We start from the raw sequence: 12,642 nt of genomic DNA, 5'->3' as shown, positions 1-12,642 counted from the left end.
ATAAAGTTTCGCTGAAACCAGCGTCACCGACATCGGCATTTCCACCGAATTAGCTCTTCATTGCTGTCGTGTTAATACGAATTGTTTTTGTTGAACCACTCGACAATATTCACATATGTACCGGGTGTTTAAAAAAATGTGTCCAAAATCCCCCAAAATAAACAAAATTGAACGTTTGCTCTCAGCCTTCAGAATTGCTGTAGTGCCTATAAAATTGCTGTTCCTGTAGCAGCAGTCATCTTAAGAAGTCCGAACATCATTCGGAGCATTATATAAAAGTTAAATTGTTTACTTTTATGAGCTGGCGTTAACGTTATGAGAGAATTGAAGTTCTTCATTTGAAGAAATCATACTAGCTTTGAGTAATAGAAAAGTCAGCTTCTAGTAAATGTTGTAGCGGAATGAAATCACCCAACTGCCACTACTTTCCCTGCTGAATTTTGCTGACCTTCATTATAGTTTACTTTCTTCGTCGGAAATTAACCACGTGTATTCAGTTATTTATTGGTAATTTTTCAACCAAACACTTCATATCGTGCACCGTATTCGAAGGAGCACACGTAAGTTGGTAATTCCAAGAACAACAAAAAACACTGCTTCGATTACGCTTCGCCCCACCGTTCTGTAGCGCTAAGCGGGCTGGGAGTGCCCGTCGGCGTCTGCCGCACGCGCGCTGGCTGGAGCGTTGGAGACGCCGCCGACAACACTCTTCCTCTCCTGCCACTCGACATAGCGTGGTCCTAGAGTTTCTGTATATGCTGCCTTTAGGTGCTACCTAAATGTAGCATATACAGTAACTCTACACGGTTCTACGGCTATCGCCGTCTGGTGGCCGCCGGTGAAAGGCATCGTTCTCCATGCCACCGCGACGGCCGTGGTCGGCACACTAGTAAGTATATTCTAGGCACTATACTAAGGTGGTCAATCAGAGTTACGTAGCACCCTTTGGTCACTTAAGGGGTCATAAAGTAACGTATATGGTCTAAGCAAGCAGAGGCTGCATGAGGTATAGATACCTGGTAATTTTCTTCATTGTATAGGTTATCGAGTTCGTGTAGCGCAAATTGTGCACGTATTTTACCTTTGAATGCCGTCCAAGGTTCGTTTCTTCTTTTCAACAAGAACACAATATTCTGAATATCATGTGTTCCAACATTTCTGTCTTTCTTTTTTTTTTCAGTGCCATATACTGTAAGAGCTGTCCGTTGGCGGCACGGCAAAGATTGACGTAAAGCTCACGGGTGCCTCTCAGTTCGTGGGAAGAAGGAGAAAATGGCCGTGGATGCCAACGGACGTAGTGCTGTTATTGTAGGTACGAAGACAATGTCCTTCTTGAGTGGACCTAATGGAAAAGTCAATAAGTTGGCTGCTCTGATTACTTATTTTCTAGCCGAAATGCCACTACCAGGCCACCATTTGGGGGGGGGGGGGCATGATGTGTTGACAGAGAGACTGGGTGCGTGTAACTAACATTCGCTTTTGCATAGTTCCTTTTTAATTTATTTACTGTGTTATGAATACTCCTGACGTGTTTCCGATATCGGCATCGCTGTCACGCACCATATAAAGTCCAAATCGATAACAGCCCCCACCCCCGGAAATCGTGTGTTCTAGCCGTGGGTAAATGAACGCGAGCGAGCTTTACGAACGCGGCTGAAGCAAAGGGAAAGCAAGGCGACCCATCTCAGTCACACGAAGGGTGCATGTGATAACATCACGCGCGTGCGAGGCATGTCGTCGATTTATACTCAGGCACAAAGGAAACGCCCTGTCTGGCTTGAGGAATGCCGGGGCCACGGGGAACAAGAGGGAAGCTGCCATATAACCAAATGGGAAGATAGCCGCCAATTGGAAGCTTCAAAAATTATTTTCTTCCTTGAAACAAAAATTGTAATGATAAAACTTAGGATATCAACAGAACTGCTTACTTCCTTTCCAGTTGGATATAAATAGGAAGTTTTAGAATAACGTTTGCAAGCCCTGCGGGCGTTGCGGGAGAAGTGGGCGTCATAATAGCTTTAGAATAGCGTTTACCTTGCGGCGAACCGCAACACGCGATCGCAGCGACAGCATAGCGTCAAAACCAGTGCTTGCGGGCCACATGTGGGCCGCCGTCACCGCACGCAATTTCGGATTTTCTGCGAGCGGTCTACGAACGCGAATACCAACTCGCGTTATGACGCATGCGCAGTGGCAGCGACCGCACCGCAAGGGCTCGCAGTGCACTATTCTAAAACTCATATTGTTATGTTTATTTGTTATTTTTAAATGTTATTTTTATTTGACTATATTGAGGCCAATTTGCACCACTACGTGGGGTGAATTGGCCTCAATGTGTACAAAGTTGGTGATTTTGGGAAATTCGTGATTTTTTTCGTAAAGTTTTTCGACTTGTGGAGTGCAAAGGTAATCTTCTTTTTCAAAATATACCTTCTATGAAGTTGTGATCCATAAAAGGTATATTGTGTTCCCTCTGATGTGAAAATTCATATGTCCTGTCATCAAGCATTTCAGTGTTGTTAGATTGCACGTACAATAAATAAAAAAAACAGATGCGTTGAAATGAACAGATATGGTGCACAATTTTTTTCTTTCCTCGGTAAGGAAGTTCCTTTTCCCTTTTATTCGCTTCCCGATGAAAAAAGTGGTCGAAATTGCAGTCGAAAAAATAGCGTATGCGTGCTTTGCTCAACTGAATGCGTGAGTTCACCTCGCCAGTTATAGAGCGCGTACGTATAATTTCATGGTGTATCTATAATGTTTTTGACGCGAAAGTTAACTACGACAGCCTCACCATTTCTACGAAGTGTCCTATTCTCAAGTACACAGGTTATTGTACTGCGTTGGAGTGTGTAGCGAAGACAACTTATACCACAACCACAAGCTTATACCACAACCACAAGGCATGGTTTAAATATTGTTTCAACGAGAAACTCCTCAGATCGTGGGCCCCTTCGCGACACCAGAACAACGCCGCGCGCGCCGATCCAGCCGGCCGTGCGTCGGCGGGTCGGCTCGCGAACACATCTCTCCGGCGTGGTCACGTGATGTGTGTTCGCGGCGCTCGCCAGCCAACATGGACGCTTGTCATGGCGGAACGTCGCGGCCGAGGACTCCTTAGAAACAACCATGTTCAACGGCGATTTGCGACACCAAGACGTGTACTCGTTTTCCTATTCTGATCGACTAAGCTGTGGTTGCCCTAAGTCAGAAAATATGCCACAAGAAGTTTGCGCAACGTGTCGGTAACTTCACTGCTTCGAGTCATCATTCTGTCGGAGCTTTCCCGACAAGATGACCAGCGAGCAAGTTTTGTGGATTTCGCTATCAGGTAAGTCCTATCTTACGGCTCTCGTGAATTTTCCCTGCTTTCAGCCTGTTCGACTGCCTACAAAATGCTCATGCCTTGAATGTTTACGCTGCTTCGAAGTCGCACAGAGGCTTACTCGAAAGCGGCTTTCTTTGTGCGCATGGCTTCGGCGTATTTGCAAATTCTCTGCAAAGGTGTCGCGCGCCCCAGACCAGTAAAGTTGGTTACCAGGGGCTTAGTGGTGTGTGCTTGATAGCTGCTGTCACGTGTCGTGTTACAGTACGCATTGCGTTATAGTTGACGAAAATTCCTCTACCTCCCGGGTGAGTGGCAGACAAAACTGTGCATCCCATTTTTTCGCTGCAGTTGCGTGATCAGGCGACACGACCGAAGTTCAGTTGGCGTGTTCCGTGTAGATAAACAAGCCACTTTGATTAGCAGGGGTGTGACAGCTGGGCTGTATCTGATTGCAATAATGCACTTATGGATATTTGCGTGGCATATTCAGCCGGCAGCATTTATTTTACCGTTCGCAGGTCTTGTACTGGCAGTGGTTGCTCAAGTTACGTCCAGCATGTTATCCTTTTGGCTCTCGCTATTTTCGCAGTGTTCATTAGCGATTTTCTCGTCTCAGTTGGGCACCAGTGACCTATGCTGTGGCGAATTGCGGTTCTCGCTATTTGGCTATCAGAAAAAATGTAATAAAAAAGAATGAAACGGAAACACCATACGGAAGAGATAGCCTGATTCGAGAAACCCCGAGGGATGCACAGCGCGTTAGCATGAGCGCTTCCCAAGTTCATAGGGTGAAAAGGGACGAAGAAGCTGCCTTCGCTGTAACGGTTTGACAAGAGTGCGGCTCATCAACTTCGAGTGGTATAGTTCCTGTTGTGACTTCCTTTATTCATCTCTCGCAGCAGAAGAGCAGTAATCATCATTATTGAGCCTCCTCACGAGCTGACGCTTGGCCTCGTGGCAGCACCGGCAAACCCTTGTTTTTTTCTTTCTTCTTTAGTTCCATTAAAGTCTTTCATCTGGCAACACGTCTTCTTTGCTTGATGTGAGCCGCGCCGCAGCAGAAAGGCTCAGAGGTCCAACACATGGTGCTGAAACCCGAGCCTTTAACGACGCCAACATCATCGACGTTAGTAGCCGCAACACCTCGGAAGACGGCGTCTGCGATCTTGGCGAGATACATCGACTGCGGGGGCACAATGGAACGATATCCTAGACGACGCCATAGCCTGCGGTCCCAACTGGATGTCCTGTTGTCCGAGGTGGAAGACCACTTGTGCCGAAATCAAGCCATCCCGGCAGCATCAGTAAGTGTATTCCTCGACCGAATAAGCTCATTTTATGGTCAGATAGAGAAGGTGGATGAGGCAATTTTTGAAGAGACGCCAGACGACCTGTCGGATAGCGAGATGTTAGACGCTGGAGAATACTGCGACAAGGTTGTTATTCTCACAACGAATCTACGAGTCAAGTTGAATGGATGTCTGGCTCCTCCAGCACCACTCCTTACGAACGTTCACCCGTTATCATCTGGCAAAAGCAAGCTTCCCCAACTAGAACTAGTAAAATTTGATGGTAACCACAGACTATGATAGAGATTTTGGACGCAGTTTACATCAGCAGTCCACAACAACAGCGAGTTAAGCACAGCTGGCAAGTTCAACTACTTGAATAGTTTGCTTACCGGAGCGACCACGTCGGCGATATCGGGATTACAAGCTACCGTAGATTGCTCTAAAGACGCTATTGAAATTTTAAAGAAGCGTTTAGGAGGTGAACAGATCATTTTGCACGAGCATTTGCAAGGTTTGCTGAATGTGAAGCCGGTGTCGTCGTCAGCAGATGCTCGTAAGCTGAGGCAACATTACGGCAAGGTACAGGTTCATATTAGAAGCGTCAAGGCGCTTGGCACAATGTCGACAACTTATTGCTCCATGCTTCGGAAAATCCTGCTAAGAGTTCTACCGATGTACATGGTGCTGCGTTTTCACGAGATGCACAAGGCATCCTCGTCGGCTGCATCCTCTTCGAATACGCAAGGCAATTCAAACCGTGTAATCGTTCCAGAAGATAACGATTTTTGAATGCTTCTGAAATTCTTCAAACTTCAGCTCAGTTGTCAGGAAGCTGTTGCTGAACAAGACGTAACAGAAACTTGTCAAGCCCCAGATAAGGGAGGACTAAAACACAGTCATCCACGTGACGTTTCCATGACAGCTGCTCTACAAAGCTCAACAAAAAGTCCACAACAATGCCTGTTCTGCCGGTCTAAAAAGCATTCTGCCGAAGTCTGCGATAGGATGGATATCGACTTCTCAAACAAAATGGAGATGCTCATCAAAGCGGGAAGATGCTTTCGCTGCCTAAAACAGGGTCATATGGCAAAAGATTGCAAAAGCCGGTTAAAAGGCGGCAAGTGCGCAAGAAGGCACGCAACATCTGTTCGTACATCCGACGACATCAAAAACGACAAGGTGATATCTGCATTGTTTAATCAGGTGTCCAAGCAGGAAAAGTCAGTAGTAAGGCTGCAGAGTGTGACAGTCACCGTATTGGGCACCGAATCATCCGGTCGCTACCGAGTCCTTCTTGATGGCGGAAGTCAGCGAAGCTTCATTACAACCAAAGCTTATGGAAGACTTGGATGCGAACTAATAGAAGAGGAAACGTTAGCCATCGGTGTGTTCGGGGTGATAACACACGGAAAATTATGAAGAAGGTACGTGTATTGATTCTCCCTGCGAACCAGAAGCTTCCGATTTCAATAGAGGCGCTGTTGGTGGACACGATATGCACTGAATGCGTTCCTGTACCAGAAGAAAATGTTATAAGAGAAATGAACAAGATGCACTTGGATACGTGAGTTCTCTCTTTACAAGGAGTAGAAGACAAACAGATTGCGGTCCTTATTGGATCAGCCTATTATTAGGATATAATAACTGGTACCGTGCAGCCTGTACGGTACCAGTTACTGTACAGGCTGCACACATATATATATATATATATATATATATATATATATATATATATGTATATATATATATATATATATATATATATATATATATATATATATATATATATATATATACGCATACATACATACGTACATACACATTCAATATGTACATACTAAAGAAAAACAAACATAAAAGAAAACCAAATGAATCAATGAGTAATATGAAGAGTATAACTGAAAAAGAATACCAAAAATTGCAATTCATAACATGTGGACATTGAAACAAGGTCGCGCTATGGTAAGAAACAGTAAGACTGGGCATGCATATTGTGTGATTTTAGTTTTTTCTTGTAGTGATGCAAGTTTCTAGCATTCTAAATAACAGATAGTATTGTGTTTCAAAATGCTATGAATGAAAATTCAGCAGTTAGTTTGCCATAATTAGTACGTACTTTAGGCAAAAGGACGTTATTGTTACGTGCAAATCTAGTATTACTGTGAGCAACAAGGTCGGAAGATGAGAAGCAGATAGGAGGTAGTGTCTTGGTTATGTATATTTATAGAATATGATACCTAAGTTGTAATTGAGAAGCTCTGAAATGGTCAAAATGTTGTTATCATGAAGTAGGCATTTACCGTTAGAAAAATGTGAACTGTTAGTAATGATTCCTATGGATTGCTTCTGTAGTACTTGAAGGGAAGCCAAATGAGTGTTATAGCTAGGTGTTACCCCAGCACATTATGCCATAATTAATATGAGAATTAGCGAATGAATAGTAGAGTGACAGTAAAGTGTAACGTGTGATGTATGGACGAGTTTTAATCAGAGCGCGGATGCCGTATGCTATTTTCTTTTTGATGTCAGAAATATGATCTATGTATTTCAAGCTAGAATCGAGAGAAATTCCGAGAAAAGAAACGCAGGGACTGGGAAAAATAGAGTGCGAGCCAAGAGTCAACAAAGGAAAGGATGCTGAATATTTTTGATGCGTTGAAAATACTACAAATTTAGTCTTGGTTGCGTTAATAGTTAACAAGGTAGCACTGCACCAACTTGAAACATTTTTCAAGTGAGTGCTTAGCTTGTCAACGAGAAGTGAAACGCTTTTGTCAGAAGTAAATATGGTAGTGTCATCGGCATACAAAATGGAATTATTGAAGGACAGACAGTTAGAAAGATCATTTATATAAATTAAAAACAGGAGCGGTTCTAAAATGGATCCTTGAGGGACACCAATATTAGTAGATAATTCCTTAGAATATACATTAGAAATGGACAAAAGTTGAACGCGGTTATGCAGGTAGATTTTTAGTAACGCTAAAGTGGGACAACATACACCGATCGCTTCAAGTTTACTTTAGAGAATGATGTGATTTAAACTGTAGAATGCTTTTGTTAGATCGATGAACACTGATCCTGCAAATAAACCTTTGTTTTTTTAGTTGATCGGTTAGATGAATGAGGGCTAGATCAGTAGAGAAATGATTGCGAAAGCCGAACTGACAAGGGGACAGAATATTGAATTTATCAAGGTAATTGGTTAGGCGCACTCCAATCTACTTCTCAAGAACTTCACCAAAAAAGGGCCGAATGCAAATGGGTTAGCAATTATTAATCAATATCCTATCACCTTTTTTATGAGCTGGGATAATTTTACCACGTTTAAGCTCTTTAAGAAATGCGCCTGTCTTGAATATCGATTTCGTAATGAAACACAATATATCAGAAATTAAGGGCGAAATGAGTTTTATATGAGCGGGCAGGACTTCATCAACTCCTGCACAGGTAGACTTGAGGGGTTTTATGAAATAATGTATTTCTTCAGGAGTAGTGGGAAAGAGAAAAAACGAATGAGGGAGGCGTCTAAGTGGTGTGATTTGTGTGGGACAGGGTGCGTCAGCGCTAAAAAAAGTAGGAACAGAAAGCGTCAGCTATGTCGATAGGCGAGTTAAATTCAATGTTGTCGATTACAATTCTGGATACTCGGTGGCGAAAATTCCCGTTTAGAAAGCAGTTTTCATTGTCCCTTTTTTGTTTAGCATTATTACCTTCTTGCGATATTTTTTCTTGTAGAAAAGAACATTTCGCAGCTTTTAAGTGCTTGTTCACAGCGTTGTAGCGGGCAATTAACTTAGTATTAAACGGCTGACTTTTAATTTTTTCGTAGAGGTTGTCGCGTCTACGTAAAGCAGCTAATAGCTTTTGAGACATCCACGGATTGTGAGAAAATGCTAATATTTTTATACATTTCTTTTTGGAAGTGAATTTTCGGATATGCGATATAATTAAGGAAAAAAATTTAGAAAACGCTTTTTGGGGATCATTACAAGATTTAACCTCGGTCCAATCTAAGTCTTCTATGGCAGTTATGAAACTCTATTTATCCAGAACACACTTGGAATGAGGAAAATTGCAAAGATGTAGTTGTCGATCAAAGCGTAGGAGCAAAGGATAATGATCAGTAATGTCAATGTCGAGAACTTTCGCCTGCGGAGATATTAGCGAGTTAGAGAAAGCATGATCTATCAGGGTCCCAGCACCGCTGGGAACTTGCCGTGTACGAACATCATTTAAGGACTCAAATCCATAGCTTTGCAGTAGACTGGTGTAACTAACAACAGGTGAAGTGTAAACGAGTAAGTTAATGTTGATGTCACCCATTACAATGGCAGTTTTATTCTCAAGAGAAATGATATGTAGGACATTTTCAAGATTAGAAAAAAATCTTTGACTGAGGATGAAGGAGATTGGTAAATGCAGCCAAATATGAAATCTCTCTGATCGCAAGATGGAGAGTAATTAGTGATTTCAATGCAAACTGATTCGCAATTAGTTACAGGCAAGTGCAAATCACGTCTTCTCCTATAAGAAAGATCAGGAGATATAAAAATGGCCGCACCATCATGACGGCTAGTTTGTTACAGTATTCCGAATTATAATTTGGGAAGCAATAGGGATTTCTGTCAGCAACTGATAACCATGTTTCTGTTATGGCAATAAGTGAAAAAGAGTTTCTATATGAAGAAAGTAGATCGAGGATTTCATCGAAGTGTTTACGCAGCCTCCTAGCATTGAAATGAATGATAGAATTACATCCACTTATGAATGAGTTAACATAGTCTGGTTCTATAAGAGCATCCATGTTGATGCGAGGCAAAAATGATGCAATGATCACAATGTGCAAGGCTTAGTATATTTTTGTCAAATCGAAGTCATCGCGAATGCGCAGGACTCTGCTATTTGTAGTCTTTCTAGCTTTAATTTGACAGTTGTCTGTCCAGAGAAACATCCAGTTCTTTTCCTTTTTTAGTGTAAAGGCTTCAGAAAAGAGGACCTTGTTGCTTGGAGTCAAATGATCATTGATAAAGACAGGGGCGTTAGTAGCACCAGTGATACAAAGATCCCTAGCACAGAGCTTCGCCTTACGTGCTTTACTGATGTAGTTAGATTTCTTAGTCCGAGAGCAAAAACGCGCAATAATGTTTATTTTATCTTTAGACCGTGTTGGCACGCGATGCACAATGTCGAGAACAGCAGGCAATATGGGACAGACAACCTTCTCCCCTATCACTTTCACGATTGCGCTGCAGTCTTCCCCCTGAGAACAGGAAACGCCCTTGATCTCCACATTGCTCATGCGCGAGTATTGCTCCATTTCCTCAACCTTGCGGCGGAGGGAGTCATTCTGGGTTTTTAGCTGTTTATTCTCATTTACCAATTTGACATTTTGGTTACGTAGTCCTCGACAAGTTCGTTCAAATGCTCTGCACTCACTTGTAGGGATACAACTTCTTTTTTTTAGTTCAGCAACATCTATTCCCGATTCTTGCAGCTTGAGTAAGAACCTGCCGAAGACCTTTTCAGATGTGTCCTTAGCCAAGCTGTTAGCTTCAAGGTCTTCAATTTTTTTGAGGGTTCAGCATTAGCTGGCATGGTAAATACTCTTGATAAAAAACAATTGCAGACACTGAAAAAATGCAAATCAGAACGCAATTTTCGGCAGCTGCGGCAGTTGAAAAAAATAGAAACTATACAGAAAAGAGCTTGAAAGAATACCTGCAAGAACAGGGAACTCTGCTTAACTTGTAGCTAGTGCGATGCCACTGCTGCCAGTGACGCCCGAGCCATTCCACGGTGACGCACACAAAGACGCAAAGGACTGGCTCGAACAATTTGAGCGCGTCACGAGGGTCAATGGCTTGGATGCTGCTCGGAAGCTACGACATGTTTATTTTGCGCTGGAGGATTTCGCACGAATGTGGTTTGAAAACCACGAGGCTGCTGTCTCGACTTGAGATGACTTTCGACGAGAGGTGAAAAGTTCTGTTGTCGAATAACAAGCTCTAACATTCTTTCAATTGTTTTGTTCATCAGGTATACATCTCAAAACATGCATTACAAATCCTCAAATTTAACAACTGCTTTTATTGTAATGATATTGGGTGCAAAACTTAAGCTGCAGAGGACAAGGCATTTCATTTGAGAAAATTTGTTTTTGGAGCCAATCAAGATTTTTCAAGATTACGTTGTTTTGAATGTTTGATCAAAAATTGTTTGTCTAAGTCGTGGCAGTAACCTTGATATGGTTTGCTATTCTGGTAAATGGATGTCGTCTTGGCGAATCACTCGTCTTTAGTATCATGGACATACTGTAATAAAACTGTTGAGCCGCCAGACCCCTGCTAAATGCCTTGTCCTCTGCAGCTTAAGTTTTGCACCCAATATCATTACAATAGAAGCAGTTGTTAAGTTTGAGGATTTGTAATGAATGTGTTGAGATGTATATCTGATGAAAAAAACCATTGAAAGAATGTTAGAGCTTGGTATTCGACAGCAGAACTTTTCACCTCCCGCCGAATGTCATCTCAAGTCGAGATAGCAGCCTCGTGGTTTTCAAACCACATTCGTGTGGAATCCTCCAACGCAAAATAAACACGTCGTAGCTTCCGAGCAGCATCCCAGCCATTGACCCTCGTGACGCGCTCAAATTGTTCGAGCCAGTCCTTTGTGTCTTTGTGTGCGTCACCGTGGAATGGTTCGGGCGTCATCGGCGGATCTACTACAATTTGTGTTGGCGCGGCCTGGGAAGTCATCTCGGTAGCGTCTCCGCTGAGAACTGCGACTGTTCTTGAACAATGAAAAGAAGAAAACTCAGGGTCCTCACCGCGTAGGCGACGGCTGCTGCGCTGGTGAGCAGGGGTTAGCTCGGTTGGTCAGAGTTTTCCTTGCTCCGAATTCCCTTCTTCAAGTTTTGAAAAGGTTGGGTTCATACCCTAGCTCCTCCACCAGATTTGTCACGCACAGTTGAAAAGTAGACTCTAATGAAAATAGCTAAAACAGGCGCCTTGTGTCTCACAAATAAGCAAGTTTGATAAAAGTGTTTACATCCAGAACACCTCGGTTTCTTCCAAATTCGGCACCTCGTCTTCTTCTCTTATCCCACGCAGCTCGAACGTGCCTGAGTTGTCAATGTCGATCCTGGTAGTCCCCACCGGCGCTTTGCTTGCTCTGTTTCGCGCGCACACCACAGGCAACATTGAGGGCGTAGCAAATGACTGGCGCGCAAACTTTATATGTATCTTGCGTCAATGTGTCACTTTCATGTCACCACTACGTTATGAGGTGCACGGACGTAGTACACAGTAAACACATGCAGAAATATCATGTGCACTCAGGTATCTGGATAAGATGCAAGTATGTTGTTTCTGGTCGCGTAACTGCGGCACCACTAACTTTTGTAATACTGGAGCATCAGCAGTAGTAGGCATGTAAATTATACCGTACATGACTTCCATACCATGAATATCCTGTTTGCACCTGGTGTGTTCATCGTCCATTCACGCCACGTAAACCTAATTTGGTATATGTGAAGCCAGTGAAACGGCCGCGAGCGTGCTGTGAGCGTAGCATGTGGACATGTTTTACATGATACGCGTATCATGATTATCATGATTGGATGCGTCACTTACCTTTATTGGCTATTCACGTCACCAAATACAAAATTTGGTATGTGTGGAGCTAGCGAAACGGCCGCGAGCGCATCATGAGCGTGCTATTAGATCATGTTGTCAAATCACACACATGTCATGATTATCATGTTCGCACCAGTCATGTCCCTTCGTCATTATTTCACGTCACGTAAAATCAAATTTGGTATAAGTGAAGCTAGTGAAAAGACTGGAAGCGCACCATGAGCGTGGCGTGTAGTCATGAATTACGTGACACCCGTCATGATTTGCACGCTGGGTCTGTCACTTATGTTCACCATTCAGTCATGTCGTATCATACCATTTTCGCAATATGTCGTGTGAACAAAACATCCGCAAGAGCAACAAGACCATGACATGTAAATAATGA

Source organism: Rhipicephalus microplus, chromosome 4, assembly GCF_043290135.1.
Source record: "Rhipicephalus microplus isolate Deutch F79 chromosome 4, USDA_Rmic, whole genome shotgun sequence".
Taxonomy (NCBI): domain Eukaryota; kingdom Metazoa; phylum Arthropoda; class Arachnida; order Ixodida; family Ixodidae; genus Rhipicephalus; species Rhipicephalus microplus.
Note: the sequence above shows the minus strand (reverse complement) of the source record.